The sequence below is a fragment of the Prinia subflava genome, chromosome 2 (genome assembly GCF_021018805.1).
Source record: "Prinia subflava isolate CZ2003 ecotype Zambia chromosome 2, Cam_Psub_1.2, whole genome shotgun sequence".
Lineage (NCBI taxonomy): Eukaryota > Metazoa > Chordata > Aves > Passeriformes > Cisticolidae > Prinia > Prinia subflava.
The window spans coordinates 58,809,162-58,826,119 of NC_086248.1; the positions used below are offsets into that span (position 1 = coordinate 58,809,162).

The following is a 16,958-nucleotide window of genomic DNA, read 5'->3' on the forward strand; positions in this document are numbered from 1 at the left end:
CCCTGAATATAAGCTATTCCCTGTTCAGCATTCAACAAGTGAATATTCAATATTATAAAATATTCCTTTTTTTTTTTTTTTTTTTGGTCTGAACATACATGGAATCAACACACAGGAGTGAAACAAGGTTTGCATATAAACTAGGCAAATCTTTTATTATATTGGCCACTTATCTGAATTTAATGGATAAAGTTACACTGACACGATTTTCCTATATTAATATCCTGGCACTCTAGGTTTACATGAAAAGAGGAAACAAACTTCTCTCATATAAAAGCCATTGGGCCTCATTAAATTGCAGTTTACAATTCTCTGGATTATTTTGTTCCACTCTTCAAATGCCAGGAAATTGAGATGTCTGTTCTATGGAAGAGATAATAAGCACACTGCATCTATTATGGGTTAACTTTTCTGGGTCCTCTGTTCAATCTTCTTTTTCTCACTGTGCTCAGGAGCACTTTGAATTGAAAAAGATATTTTCCTTTTATTAGGAAAACTAGAATACCATTGGCAAGACCAGATTGTAATTTCTCTTTTAGTTCTTAAAGTTTACAAAACATATTAAAGGAAAACAGACCTGCCTGTCAGCAGTGTGGTTCCAGAAAACCAAAGAGATATACGCTAGGTGCAGACAACATCAACAATGTGCAACAAGGGCAGAAGATAAACCTGACCAAGAAGAGGTAAACAATTCTCTGACTGTACTTCATGTTGCCACAAACTGCAAATTCCAGATGACCCCACTAGTGGCTCCTTCCAGTCTTAACCATTCTGTGATTCTGTGATTCCCAGTACACCAGGCTGATGCCACATACAGCAGCCAGGAGAAGAAGCTACTGATGTGAAATTTTGGTTGTACCTGAAAATACAATTTTAGACTTCTACAAACTCCCATAATAGCACATGAATAGATAATGAAACTCCAGATAAACAAGGATAAACACCAATAATAAAGATATTGAGAAGAGCAAGAAATACACAGGAGCAGGCAGTGAAAGGACTGTTTCTAATCTGGGACATTTCAAAAAGAGGTATTTGAGAGGACAATAAACAGAGCTATAAATTCAAGGAAGTCCTGCAGCTAGAAGACATTTACAAATTAAATGTAACAGAGATATAAGAAATACAGTGGAGTAAGTAAAATAACTGTAGCACATGAACTGAACAGAATCTCAGGAACAACTGAAATGGGGTCAAGTGCTGGAGTGCCATTGTACTTAACAAAGAGGCAGACTTCCTTGGTAAGCAAGAGTTGCACAGAACTGATCAAGGGAAAAAAAATCTAGGAAAATAATTCCCAAGCATAGTTTACTACTGCAGTGCTAGAAGTCCACTTTGATCCACAGATTCTGTTTCTGAAACATAGGAGGTCTTGGAAATGCTGCCAGGTTGATAGACACTACTGGAACAGATGCAATTCTATGAGACAGCAGTGAGCCTCCTGCCAATCAGGAATAAATGACTCACAGAAAGATAGGAACCAGAATTTTCTGGAGGTTATAACTGTGTTTTTAAACAGCAAATAGTCAGAAAACCAGCTGCTTTAGGTTGGTTGTTAGTGGGAAGAAAATGCTAATCAACAGAAAATAACTCCAACTAAGGAAGTGATTGATATTGTCCAAAATATTACAACAATAATACAAAGCATGTAAGTAAGTCAGGAAATTATCTAAAAACACAGTGCTTAAAAAATAAATGAAAGGGAAATCAGCAGAGAGGTCAATTATGAAAAGCACAGTACCTCCTCCCCTGTGAAGCAGGCTGGGGCTTTCTTTAAATCCAAAGTCTAGTAGCCTTACACCTGTTCAGAACAGAATAAAACTGCTCCAGATGTAATTGGAAAAGTCATCACTCAGAAATAAGTGGGCAGAAACAGCATGAGAAGTGAAGAGCACGGCCATAGTGTGTGCTGAACACAGGGATGAAGAAAGACATGCTGAAAGACCATCTGAGAAATAAAGACAGCAAGCAAATGATTTTTAGCCAGAGAAGTGAAAAGAAAATACAAAATAAGATCAAGGAGAGATTAATTTAGTATTAGCCTCAATTAGTATTATGCTGATTTTTCCACTGAAGATATTTCTGATAGACAAAGGCATGATGAAAAATGGAAGCAGCACCCTCTTAAATAAACTCAAAGTTAAAAGTGGAAAAACTCAGTAAAATTCATTCCAGGATATTGATAATTGGTAGATTACAAATTGAGAACCCATTTGTAAGTTTATTTGGATAAATCCATCAAGTTGCAGTTGATGCCCACTGGTTATAAAAAATTTGGAGCTAGGATGAAGAAGCGAGGTAGAGGGGTTCTTGTATTTTCCTCAGAGAAAATGCAGCATCTCCTCACTCATCTTCCAAAATCCAGGCCAAGAGAGGAGTCCCTTTGTTAATGTTTTCTGACAGCTGAACTGCAAGTCTGCAGTTGCTCACTTAAACCCAATGCAGCAGAAGTCAGTGGATACTGGAACTCTCCCAAAGGCAATGGGACATAACTGTGCACCGCATAAGATCATGGAAAACGCAATTTTGGCTCTGAAAGGTGTTTTTGATGGTTGAATACCAACATTGTCACTCTGTGCTTCCTTTCTCTACTGACAAAAAACACAATGAAACAGGAACACTGAAACACAATATTCCTTGTCACTGACCTAATGTGCAGTAATTACCCAGAGGTATTGAAATTTGTTTTTCTTGGGGAGTATGGGGCAACAGAGAGAGAGATGCAGATCCTTTCTGAAACTCCAGATTATTCTGGTTCATCTAGGTATGATGCATATTTTAAGCGTAGTTTAGATTTGAACCAAAGGTTTCCAATCTGCAGAAGCTTGAAGGTCTTGCAACAGCAATTAATAACTTGAAAGTTCAAGGTAATTTGGACATTTAAATCTGTGGCATACATGGAACACAACCTTCTGTGTTTTATCTACCATTATACTCCAGTATTTAAAAATTTTTTGTAGGATCCTAGTCATGCACATACCTATGTATGTATTTACATTTCAGCAAGTGTTTCATTATCTACTTTTTATTAGTTTTTGGTAAAATGGTCAAAAACACAGTGGTATGATTCTTGTCCTGAAAGCTGTAATTTCATTTGAACAGAAAATGCAAACTGTTCTAGCAGAAAATAAAAGGCAAAGACTTGCTTTTTTTAGGAAAATTGGCAGAACATACATTTTTAGATACATGCAAAGAAAGGCCATTCAGACTCACCAATACAAAAAGCTAAAGACAGCATAAACTATAGTTTAATAATCCTGCTATTGAAATCGTGGAGGAATACGTTACAGTGACATAGCTGTTGGTAATAGCAGGAGACTGGGATCAGTAACTCATTACCTCCTACAAACACAGGATATAATCCTTGCCTAAAAGAGTTTACTATCTGCACAAAGACAGGGCGAGATTAAGATCAGAGGTCACAATACACAAGCAAATAGGACAGAGTGAAGCTCACATCTGAAGTGTAAGCCGGTTAATGGTAAGAGAATTGTTCTGATTTTTCTGGTCTGACACTGATGACACCAAGGAGTTCTGTGGCATAATGTGACCTATAGCACAAGACTACTGCAGCTACATCTGTGGCAGAAAAAAAAAATAAGGTCCACCAAAATAGAAAACACTGAAGCATCTCAGGAAAGGGTGGGTCAAAACGAGTTTGAGATAAGCAAGTAAGCGTCAGTTCCTTGGTATTCCCGCACATCTCCCAAGCAAGAAACTTTGCTAAAGTGTAACTTGTAGGCAAATGGCAGACAACTGCCATACGAATGCAAAAGCAGAAACCCCTCTGTTTTTCACTTTAAATTCTGCCTTTGAGTGAAACAAAGCCAAAAGTCCATTCTCTTCAGATGTACACCTTTATGACCTCTAAGGAGATACAAGAACTCTAAAGTTTTGTCACTAGCTATGGTAATGAGTAAGTATAAAAACAATTGTTTACATTTGATGTATGTAGTTTCTCAGTAACTGCTGCCACTAGTTGATAAGAAAAAAAAAAAATGAGCCACAAGTGACTTCCTTTAACATAGCATAACCGAGGTAGGTTTATGTGGTGTTTCGTCTGAAGGGTGAATGTATGTGAATTCCTCTTGGGACCAAAGCTCTGTAGACCTCCAGCAATCACTCTCACTGTGCTGGCCTTGAAAGGTTCATGCCTTCTTCAGTGCCTCACCCAGGAAGATCCTCTTCATTGCCAGTAACTCTTACTCTCTCCCCAAATTTAAACATTAACAGAGTGCTGTTCTTTTCCTATGCACCTCTGCTCTCCCTGATCCAGTATCAAAGTTAGTTTCTCTGAGCAGCGTGCCTGCTGACAGGCTGTATAACTCTGCATGGCTTCAGGGAAGTTCTTAAGGTCTCAAGGTCCCAAAAAAACATCATTGAGGACATTTATATTTATATTTATATTTAATAAAGAGAAATTAATGGTGCATGAAGGCATATAGTCATTACAAGAGTCTTGTGTCTGTATTAATTACAGCAGTCCAAATCACCACCGAACCTTACTACAAAAGCCTTAAGTAAAAACAGAATAAAATTTTAAAAAAATCTTAAACATATTTGGATTCACCTGTAAAATACACAAGCACTGGTATTTTATACTCAGCAACATGGTATTTCCATTGACATATTATTTCTGAAGGTAATATTAAACAAACCAAAGCAGACACTGTGAACAGGAATTAAAGACACAGGTGGGAAAAGTAGATATTATTCCTTCTGCATTCACATCTAACAGGGTTTGCAAAGATGAGAATTGAATCATTCCAACACACAGCACCACGCTCATTCTGGAGAGCTCCTTTCTCAGGGCAAAACGTCGGTGCTTTAAGGAATGTGTGAAACATTCCAAAACACGTCTGACTCCCAGCAGAAAAGAAGTAACTCCGAAATTTTAACACTCCACCTCAGAAATCAGTTTTTTTCATGTCATTCAGCACACAGCAAACATTCAGTATAACAAACAAGAAAGCCTTTCTGTTTACCAATTAAAGTGACGTAGCACCCTGATTTCTTCTATCCAGTGGCAACACGTTAACACAGCCCATCAGCATTGACAGCTTGGGATCTGTTTAATGTTGAAATGCACACAAGAATCACAAAAACAATTATCAGAGATCACGGAGAGCAGACACTCCATCACTAGTACTACAACAGGAAAACCCGTGCCTGTTAGGAGTCGTTCAACAGGCTCCGCACTAGAAGAGTTGTGGCAGGCAGCCAGAAACACCACATACTATTTCCCTACAAGCCACATAGGTATAAATCCCTCACAGTCAGACGCTCTGGAGCTTCCCTCGCCATCACACAAATGATTTACCTAAGTATTTCCTCATCAAATTCCAGTACCTGTTTTTTTCGTAGCAGGTTACTAATATTCCTTACACTTTTCCTCAGAACGAATATGGTTGTCAAAATCCTCGTAACAACCTTGTCAGTGAGTATTTCAGCAGGTCTTACCTCCGGGGAGTTACCACGCAAGTCAGGGAACGTATGGGCTCTATGCATCTCTGTCGTGGTGCACTTGTCCTTTTTGCACCATCACTGCGGGCGAACCAGGCTAAAACCGGCTTCCCGGGAGCGCCCATCAATAGTCACGTTTCCTTTGGTTAACTACGTTTTGGCCTGCAGTGTGTGACTGAGCATAAAACTGCCTATCTCTGCAACACACGCGTACGTGCACTTCAGGAGGAGAACCACCACAGCCCTCCGCCGGGTCTGTCCGCTCCGAAAGGGCAAAACCTCAAACCCACGCCGGGACGCGGCGAAACCGCGCAACCGCGGCACCGAGTTTCGCATTCACCTCAAGACAGTTCTGCGAAGGGGGGCAGGAGCAGCTGTCACAGGCTGCCCCGTGGGACCCCTTCTTCCCCGCCGCGCTCCAGCCACTCGCTGGCTCACCGAAGCGGCGGCCGAAGCCCCCCCGGCCCCGCTCCGCCGCGCCCTACCTCTGCCCGCCGCTCCGCGCTGCCCGCGCCTCGCTGCGCCCGGCGCAGCTGCCTGGTTACCGAGCACAACACGCCGCGCCGCCCCGCCCCGCCGGCCCGCGGCGAGGAAGCAGGTGCGGGGGTGGGGAGAGGGCGGGAGCGCGGGTGCGTGTGCGGGATGCGTGAGTGGGGTGAGTGTGCTGAGGATGCGTGTGCCGGGGATGCGTGTGCCGGGGATGCGTGTGCCGTACCCTTGCGGCGCTTGGCAGTGCGCGGCCGCCGCCGCCGGCGGGCTCCGCCGGTGCCCCGGTGCCCGCTGTCCTTGCGCGCACGGCGGGGGGGCCGCGCCCCGCCCCGCCGGGGCTGCAGCAGCAGCAGCAAAGCCGGGGCAGCTTGTGCGGGGGCGGCTGCGCTGACCGCCGTGCCGGGGAGTCGGGGATGAGACACCGGCCTGAGCCCCGAGGCTCGACACCCCCGAAGTGCGTTCTGGCGAGTGGCCGAAATACTTCTGAGACCGACTGCATCGAGCTGTAGCTGCTAGTTACTATTACTAGTTCTATTACTATTATTATTATTGCTGCAATATAGAGCGTGCTGTAGGGCATTACCTTTGGCGTAGACTCCGGAGCATCATCACGCATAAGGCAGAGAGCTGCACAAGCAAACTGGGGCAGCAGCTCTTACATAACAGCAGCAGGACAGAAATATTCAAAGGAGCTGGCAAGACGGTCTGCCACTTTCGAGCTCCAACCACGCTAACCATGCAACAGTGCTTATGCCCTCTGTGTAAAACGTGATTCTGCCTCTTCCAGAGACATTGCACAATCCCTATGACTTAATTTCACTTTCCCCCTCCTTCATTTTAATTGATACCATTAAGGCTAGTTTCATACAGGAGACAGAAGGATATTTTTCTGCTTAAGAGATGGATCATCCCTGGTCTGTGTCATTGGGAAGAAAAAAAAACAAACTACTCATTTGGAGCTGAAATGGAGAAGTCGGGAGAAGCAGTGCCAATGAACCTCTTAGTTTTCATCATTTCTGGCAGTGCTGCAGTGATTCCACAACATTAGCATGCAGGGTGTTTACTGAGTGGATGGATAAAATCAGAGTTAGGCAGCAGAGATTACTCAGCATCACCCCGTCCTTGAGCACCAGTCATACTAATGTTGGTGCTACCCTCGTGATATGAACGCTTATACTTAGGGCACATATCCCAACACTGTGCAGTTAGGGATTGCACACTTGGAGCCAGGGTCCTGTGTGGAAGAGGCAGACATACCAGGAGCTACACCAAGAATTCATGTGAAATGGATATACATATCTAGGTCACCTCCAGCCATCCACAAAAATTACCTCTTTCTGACAATGAGGGTAACCAGGCATGTTGGGCCTGAAATTTTCCTCTTTTTGAAGGGTTGTGGGATTTTTTGGTTGGTTGGAGGGGTATTTGGGGGGTGGGGGAAGGGTGTGGAGGAGGCGAACTGAAAAGCTTTTCTCATCCAATTTTTCTTATGTCTTTGTTCTTCTCTGCCTTACCCCATGCCAGTTGCAGCACCAAAAATGGCAAAGATGATGCTAACATGTTTCTGAGTTCCCCCTTTCTACATATATCTTTTTGCTGAAAAAATTCCTCAGTCTGCTGTCCCTTTCAGAAAATACCATCTTACTTTTCTAAGTTAAAAGTAAGAGTATTAACCTGAATCTTCACTGCAAAAGCTCAGACTTCATATAGTAATACTACTAGTGTTTGAAGCAGTTCAGCAAAATACTTGCTAGTGTAAGCTTCAATTTCAGCACTCAATGCTGCACTGTATGTTTTAAAAGCTCAGCTAGAAAAAAATCATCAGTGCTGTCCTAAGGACCTTTGTCAGTATTACTTTTTATATTTTGTTTTTGCTTATATTGTTAAAAAGTCATGATCTGAAACTGTTGCCTCTTGGGTATGTGTAAATATCTTTTCTGAAAGGACAGGTGATTAGATTTGATAATATATAGCACCCTCAAGGGCTGCTGCTTTTAGCTGAGACGTGAAGAGGTCTTTTGCACTGAAGAATTTTGGACATTCTTCCTCAAAAGAGATGCTACCCATAAAAGAGGTACAATAATGTTTTGGTTTGCCTCAGTATTGTATCCCTCTCTACTTGGTCCAGTTTTGGTTGCCGGACTCCAAGAAAAAAAAAAAAATCTTAATCAGGTAGAGAAAATCCAGAGGACAGCCATGGGAATGGTGGAAGAATGGTGGAAAGTTTAGAACACTTAATCTAAAAGGAAAGTCTGAAATCATTATTCAATCTAGAGATGAAAAACTGGCATGAGGTATAAAAACATTCTAAAGGAGCACTAAAGGGAAGAGAATAATCACTTCTCAGTGTCCACAGTACATAGGACAAGAAGTAATCTGCTTACCTCGTACATGGTATTGTCATATCAGAACCAAAAATTTTAGGAGGAAATAAAGCTTTGCACCAGATACCATAAGAAAGAAGGGAAACTGGTGTCGTGAAAGATATTTAAGCTCACACTAGACAAGTGTCCTCCTGGAAGGAATTTTTAATTTTTTGATATTTTCTCAGGATGCAGAATAGGATATCTCTGTAAGTGTCTTGATCTCTTTTGAGTCCATTTGCAGTAACTGTGAATGCTGAGCCTGGTTTGAGTAAAAGAGCACACCCTTCTTCCTGCAGATTTTGCAGCTAGCAGTAGTTGCCACTTCCTTCCTGTCCTAAACTGCCACACAGTATGCACAACCTGGAAGCATTGCCACACACCTCCTGAGAGATGCGTGCAGCTCTACATCTAGTTTTCATGTACTGTATCGAGCATAAATGTATAAACATTTAATCAAAGAATCTTAGTTTGAACAAAGATTTGTAAAATCATCAAGCCCAGCTGTTAACTCAGTCCAAGTCCACCACTTCACCTTGTCCCTAGGCGTCAAACCTACATGTCTTTTAAATACCTCTAGGGACAGGGAATCAGTTACTTAGAGCAGCCTATTCCAGTGCAAAACAACCCTTCCCACAAAGAAATTTTCCTAATATTCAATCTAAACCTCCCCTGATGCAACTTGAGGCTCTTTGTTCTTGTATTACCACTTATTAATAGGGAGAGGAGACCGACAACCATATTGCAACAGGCTCCTTTCAGGCAGCTGTAGAGAACAAGAGGTCTCCCTTGAGCCTCCTTTTCTTTAGGGTAAACAATCTCAGCTCCCTCAGCCACTTCTTCACAAATTTTGTGCTCCAAACCCTTCACCAGCTCTATTGCCTTTCTCTGGACACACTCCAGCACCTCAATGTGCTTCTTGTAGTGAGGGACCAAAACAGGATTCACGGTGTGGCCTCACCAGTGCTGAGTACAAGGGGACAATCACGTCCCTGGTCCTGCTGGATATATTTTTTTTCCTGTCTGCCATTGGCCTTCTTGCCCACCTGGGCACAGTTGGCTCAGATTCAGTGGTTCTTGACCAGCACCCCCAGGTCCTTTTCTGCCAGGCCAGTTTCTAGTTCCTCTTCCCCAAGCCTGTAGCACTGCCTGAGAGGCAGGATGTGGCACTTGGCCATATTGAACCTCATGCAATTGGCCTCAGCCCACCAATCCAGCCTGTCCACATCCCTCCAGCAGATACACACTCCCTCCCAGCCTGATGTCTCAAACTGACTGAGGTTGCACTTGATCCCCTCACCCAAATCATTGATGAAGATATTAAATGAAGGAAAGGAACTGACCCCAGTACTGAGACCTGGGGAAGAACACTTGTGGAACACCACTTTTTACTCCTGAGCCAAAGCTGTCCCTTCAGCCAGGGTGGTCCTTCCTGCTGGCTCATCTCTCAGCGCATTGGGACAGCCTGCTCCTGCACATTAAGATTTCCTTCCTGAAGAATGACTAGCCTTCCTGGACTCCTTTGCCTTTCAGGGCTGCCTCCCAAGGGACTGTGCACCAGTCTCCTAAACAGGCCAAAGTCTGCCCTCAGAAGTCCAAGGTAGCTGAAATCTCTCCTTACCTCTCCTAGAATCTATAAGCTGTAAAACTGCATGATTTTTTTCTACATAATTTATGTTGTACTTAAGTGCTTACGTTTTATATTTGAATGTTTGAATGTAACAAAACCTGGGTGAACAAACTTTGTAAATAAAATAAAGGTACAACTAGAAGCCAGAGAATATATTTCCACTAACACGGATTGTACTGAATTACATGAAATACAGCAACCATTTCACTTCCCTTGCATTGTGCTGAAATAAATAAATATAGCGGGATGACATTACACAAAATTATGTGGGAGTGGAAAAAATATCAGGAAAAAGATCTGCCAAACTAGTATATTGTACTGTGATATGTGATACATTCTTGTAAGTGAAGTTATCAATATTATAACAGCTTAGAGATAATTAGGATTCATATGTACTGAATGAGCTCAGTCTAGCATATGGCAAGAGTCGAGCTAAAACAAATGGCATTTATTTCAAGTGTTAGTCACCCCATTTTTGTCAATAAAGTCATTATATCCTCTCAAAATGTATTGTTTTGACAATTTTCTCTTGTTTATTCTTCACAAATTGCACTAAAGTGGAAAAAAATACTAAAATCTCAAACTTCTCTACAAGAATGAAAAGTGGATACCCCAATATTGTCTAAAATGTGACTCAAAGGTTATTACTTGATGGTCTTAATCAAGCAGAAGAGCTGCCAGCCCAGGAATTGCACTAGAAGCTGCCCAAAACAGCAGTGGAATAGCAGCAAGGCTGCCACAGGTTCCTTTCCCCACATGCAGCCAGCAGCAAAGCTGGGTGTGCACTCCCGGCAGGTGCGTGTGCTCCCCGTGTAAGTGTGCACACACAGGAATGTGTGGCTGCAGGCACAGCTCAGCAGGGGCCAAAACCACAGCGCTCATGCTGACACTTGTCATGGGACCAGCCTGGTCCTGCCTGATCAGGGTGAAAGCCTGAGAGCAGAAAATATATGCAACCACATATAGAGCCATAAAGGGTGAACCCCTCCTGCAGCTGATGTTAAACTCTCCATTGTGCCTGTTCTTGGCCCCTGGATCCCAGCCTGCCCAGCTCCTGAGGCCTGAGCCCCGCTCCACTGGCAGGTAAAGACCCACTGACCCATCAACAAACACTGCTTCTTTTCACAGGACACTTTTTATCCCCTTAGCCTTTAATTTTCCTGTGCTCCTCTACCCACCCTTGTGCCTCCAGCCCCTTGTGTGTTGTGGAGATGAGCCTTTAAACACATAACCTAGCATTTTTTAACAATGATTTGGCATAGAAAAATAAAATTTAAAAAAAAATTAAAATCAGTTTAAAATTCAGATAAACATGGGAAGAGTAAATTCTTTGTAATGCACCAGTGGTACCAAACAATCACGATCAGATTGTGCCACCCTGTGGACTGTATCAAAAAGATATTTCCTTTCATGCTGGGCTAAAAGCATGCTGCAGGAACAGGCCAAGAAATCCTCAGCCACCAAAGCAAAAGTAATTGTGAGTTTCCTTACATTCTAATGGAGACAAGATGTCTTTTTGAACTGTGCCTTTGAACAGCACTGGGCAGATTTTCAGCTGGCAACGATCTCAAAAAAACATGGACAAATATCTTATCAGGAAAAGTCATAATACCTTGGTGAATTATCTTCCTGTTATGTAACACTAGGCAGAATAATTGCATTTCTTTTCTTGCTTTGAGATTCATGTGTGAACAGAAAAAACAACCTACCTTAAATTACAAATAAATCAAAATAATTATCTCTCTGAAATACAATATTATAGTCAAACAACAAATCCTGGTTTTGTGGTAAAAACAATAAACAAGATGGAAACCACAACCTGTGTCAGTAGCCACAGTAAAATGGTGATTTGGAGACTAAAATAAAAGACTAACCTGGTAGGAGAAAGCGCTCAAGGGAAAGTTTGGGTCAGTAGACAATGTGGAGCTGTCTTTTAAGCTCTAATCTGAAAGGAGATCTAAACAGAAATTGAGAACAGGGTGTGAGAAGCTTGGTGTGCCACACAAGGCAGCTGCAGCACCTTACAAGAACAAACTGATGTTGCCAAAATGTGAGAAGGCAGGTGGTATCAGTTAGAGATTGGAAAAACATTACTTTTTGAAGAAGAAATGGATTTTGAACCTCTTTGCTTCACTTCAGTTGTTATAAGCAGCCAATAGGTCTCATGTGAGGCTAATCTCCCTGATAATACAATATCTACCTGGAGGAAACCCCAGCCCCATGATTTTTTGTAATCTGTAATAAATACATTTAAGATTCCCATGATCACTATAATTTCTCAGCTATTGGCTGACTGACACTCAGTGGCTATTCTCTGTCACTGTCATTATGCTTGAAGTTTCAAAGCTGTATTTTCTGACTTCTATAGTGGTCTGAATACAAAAATATTTTAAAAACCTATTAAAATTAAATATCTAAACTATGTCTAGTATGGCAAACATTTTAAATGGCAAGGCATGTATCTGTGCTACTGAACACTATTGTGTGAGTGAAAGAATTGATCCAAAATCTTTCCTGACCTCATTTTGAATATACCTTAAACTCGCTATGTAAAAGAACCACCTTGGTATTCATGTGAAGTTCCAAGGGCAGAAATCTGCCATCTCTGTGAAATTAATGTTATCAGATACTATTTTCTATCCTTTGATGTTGACAGGTAGCACCAGAAGTTCTTCTGAACAACGTCAGGATTTTTTAATGAGACATCCATGTTTTTTATCATGTTCATTTTCATTCAGGAGCTTGAGGCTCTATGTCTTGTCTAATAGCATATATGAGTGGGAAGCATGTTATTTTCTATGCAAACAGATGGGGTTGTTTAAAACAGTATTGCAATTTCTGTAAAAAAAATGCTTATATAGAATAAGAATTTTAGGAATAATATAACGTAATAAAGAGACAATCAAAAATAATAGGACACAAATCTCTCACACAGAGAGAGGCAAGAATTTTATTAAGAACATTTTCTGAATTGGTAGATCAAACCTAAGAATGAAATTATAAGATTTCTAAATAGCTGGTAGAAAGGCCGTTTAGCAATGTTGAAAGAATAAGTTATCATGCCAACAAAATGTCTTTTTTTTTTCCCCAAAATTATGTCCTTCCCATTTCTTGGCTTTAACTGTGTCCACTGTTTCAGTGCTATGCTTTATCCTGAAGGTGGCTGCAATTTCATGTGAGTCATTCATTCCTACAATGTCTGAATATTTTTTTTCACTGGATGTTTTCAATATTTAGCTTTGACTGCAAGGAAATTAGGTAGTTTCAAGACTACATTTTAACATTTACTTGGGGAAAATATTGTGGCACAATACAAAAATACAGAATGTAGTTTAAATTCATCACAATAATTATTCAGTAAATATGCTCTTCCACTAGGGAAAAAGGCCCCATGGGAACTCTTCCTTTCTACCTTAATGCTTTGGGTGAAATTATGTTCTTGGGAGAACAAATAGTCTTTTGTTTGTTTTACAACAGTTTTTCTGTTGTAAAAAAACATATCTGCATCTCTTTGACCTCCAAAAACTAAGTTTTATAGCTGAAAGAGAAGCTCAGACAGCCCACTGGTGATTTATACCCTTACAGGATTTTACTTTAAATTGCCAGTATCCCCTTTTATAAAACTGCTCACCCATGTTATGGGGACCATTCTGCAGTGCTGTTTGCAGATGCCTGTCAGAGTCAAAGTTATGGTCTTAAGGCCCAGATGCTTCTAGCTCCCCTGTACTTATTTCTGGAGATTTCATAAATGTTCTCTGCTCTCCAGAAACAGATTTTGTTGTTGTTTACACAGATTTTGTAAAATACTGTCAGAGCAGAGTGGTCTGGGTTTGTATTCATGTTGCATTGGTAGGGATGACTATACCAGCCACTGTTCTGACTATCACCTCTGACCTTAAAGTACAGCACCCTAGAACTAAAAGGGCAACCTGCCTCAGAATTACCTGGACCACCAGCACTCTGCAGCTCAGACTTGCCACATACTCATATCCTCTGGACACAGGAGAGAGGAGTGTGGTCAGTAGTGAACCTAGCACTGATAGCCTCTAGATCCTTTGGATTTCTTTTGTTTTCTGTTGTCTTCTGAGGCCCACCATATTAGATGCTTCCCATTCTGCTTCTCTTTTCTCATCTCAAAATTCCCATCCCAGCTCCAGTCAGCTCAACCCATCCCAGGAAAAATACAGATTTCATTTGAGGTCAGACTGCTCGTTTTATTGACTGTACTTCCAAATAAGGAAACAGTAACCAATTAATCACCCAGTCAGAGAGTATTTCCTCTGACTTTATCTGAAGATCAGATTTAGGTTGTCATCACCATACAAGAATCTTTCATAATATATTCTGAGAATTGGCAACACTCATTGTTTCAAAAGGCATGTGACTTATCCTTGTCTTCACAACTGTAAAGTGGAAACATTCTTGCTGACATTAATGTCCCTACTTCTGCTTCCCCTTACCATTTCTGATGGTTGTCTAGTTAATGAAATCTCCGCATGTTTCTTGTTTATTTTTTAAATCTGTCTCTATGCGCTGTCCTGACAATCTCAGGACTGTTCCCTGATCAGTCCAGAGATCTTTTGTTAAGACCAAGTGATCTTTGTTGAAAGGGTTAGCAGTCATTCTTGATGTACGTCCTTTAATTCTACATTTTAGTCTTATTGTTCTTCCTTTCTTACTGTGCTCTCTTTCTTAAGTTTCTTAATTTTGACTGGCTCATGTTGAGTAGTCCTGCTGTTGAATGCCTTGTCTTTGTCTTAACAGTTTCATTTCCATAACATTTTCCTCATCTCTCATAATTTTATTTCCTGATGTTCTCAATCATTCAGAATATGATTGTGAGCACATGTCATTCAATTTACTGATACAGATTTCTGTTTGCTAAATATCTCTTTCAGAATTCCTACATCTTAGACGTGCTTGTCTCCTAAGACCTTTATGGAAGAAATCAGGAACTGTTCTACTGAAAGTTTCATCATTATAAAACTGAAAGCATGCATGAAACTGCACATGCATTCTTTCAAGGAATACCAAACTCCTTGTACTTACTGGTAAATGATTTTCTACATCTGGAATTTCTGCAGTCACTCCATGCTTGGTTGCTCCACAACCTCTCACCCTTCCAGCACAAGATTAATTAAGCTTACTCTCCTTAATAGCAAGCTATCTGAGAGCAGTAAAAATTAATGACCTGCAGTACAAAATGCTTAAATTAATTATTCACCAATTTACAAAGGACCATAATTGCATTTCCATTCTCCGTGGAGCTCTCCAATTAGCTTGCTGAGGGACCGGGGTGCTCAGCAGAGTGGAGGTTACAAGTACAGAAGTTGGTGTGGGTGCTCAGGAAAGAGGGAGTAGGGGGGATTGTCAGAGGTGTCTAGTATGGCTATATGGGTGAGGGTGAGGGCAAAGATTTGGAGGTTTTATGACTCTGGAAAGTTCTGGAATGACCAGAAGGAAAGCATATGTTGGATGAATGGCTACTGCAGTTTCTCATCAGAGCAAAATTCTGTAATTAGTTTGGGACATAACTTCTCTGGGACTCATAGGTTTGCTGAGAGAAGAACAGTTTTCATTACATGATTTCTATCTTTTTCTATTTAAATATAATCAAATACCTGCTTTTGCTTTTGAGTACTTCTCCATTTAAGAGGAGATCAGACAAACAGGTTGCTGCCAGAGTCTTCTTGTTACAGCAGTAAGTAATGCTCTAATGAGCAGCAGCTCAACAAGCAAGGCAAGCACAACAGACCTGGCAAACAAGCTCCCTGTGAAATTTCTTTAACCTTCACATGCTGCTCTCAGGGGAAGGGCAAAGAGAATGAACAACAAAAAAATCAATGAATGAAAGCTTGCACTCTTACTTTTCATTGTGATATTTTCCTGCAGAATACAGGAAGAGTAATTTGCACAAAAAGGAAGAAATGCAAATCATCCAGTTTCATTGTAATTTGTCTGTACAGAACTTAAGTAACAACAGAGCTGGGATTGACCGATGGGGAGCCTTGGGGAAACCATAATAAGAATAACTAATTATAAAACCAAGCAAGCTAAATTGGCATACAAAGCATTGCCCATAGATTTAATAATCCTCAGAATCTCTGCTTTCAGTGTTATGAGGTATTGTTGCACTCTGTACTTTTCTGAATGATTGATCTTGCTTCATATACTTAAAACATTTTGACATCATGTGAATTTGAAATGTCTGTCAGTAAATCAAAAGTGCTATAACAGAGGAATACAAGTCCAGCTAAATTCACGAGTCACATTTCAAGCTTGTTGGATTCATAGGAATAAATGGATACACCATGACTATGGTGAGATCCTGTCAATCAGAGGACGGGAAGATTAAACTTTCATGACTACTGAAAGGCAATTTCCTTCAATTGTTCATCATGCCTCCATTCTTAATCTTCCCCATAGGATTTCCTCTTGCTCTAAGCTTAAGAAAAGGGATTTTTCTTACTAGACTTTTTATGGTAGTAGTAAACTGGTGAAGGGGGCTATAATTTCAAACATTTGTTGCTGTTTTTCTTCACATTACTCATTTTCCTATGGTATGACTCAGAAAGCAGATTTTGACTGTAACAAGCCATTTGGCTAGAAAAATGAAAGAAGAATTTTCAATCTGTTCATCTAATAAACAAATAGAGTCATGAAAATTAAGCAGCATGCCTACAGTAAACCTAACTAAATCAAACCAAAATGGTATCTGTGGTGCCTTGTGGTTACTGAAAGAACACTTTTTGTGACTAGCCTGCTAGACCAGATATGGGTCTGGAAAGAAAAAATTAAGTAGTCCAGATATAATACCTTAAGATGGGAAAAATCTTATTATAAAATTACTCAGATTTCTTTCAGTATTGGAATCTATAGAAGAAATAGCTTTTGGAAACAGCCCTAATATAAATATATGAACAATAAAGATTTTGTTCTTGTCATCATTCTGTTCTCATTTTTTGAAAATATTTCAGATAGGTGCTATAAATGCCCTCTGGAGGCTTATATTC

General features: G+C 40.8%; 1 protein-coding gene across 13 annotated transcripts in view; it reads right to left on the bottom strand.

Annotated features, from left to right (window-relative positions):
* The window catches only part of SYNE1 (spectrin repeat containing nuclear envelope protein 1), a 294,687-nt gene extending 287,349 nt beyond the window's left edge, over positions 1–7,338 (bottom strand). For 9 of the 13 annotated variants that reach the window (XM_063390128.1, XM_063390126.1, XM_063390123.1 and 6 more), the window contains exon 1: positions 5,949–7,337. The gene's annotated coding sequence lies outside the window, so the exon portion shown is untranslated. The other 4 variants (XM_063390127.1, XM_063390130.1, XM_063390129.1 and 1 more) reach the window with 2 other exon arrangements.
* Between the last annotated feature and the right edge of the window lie 9,620 nt (positions 7,339–16,958).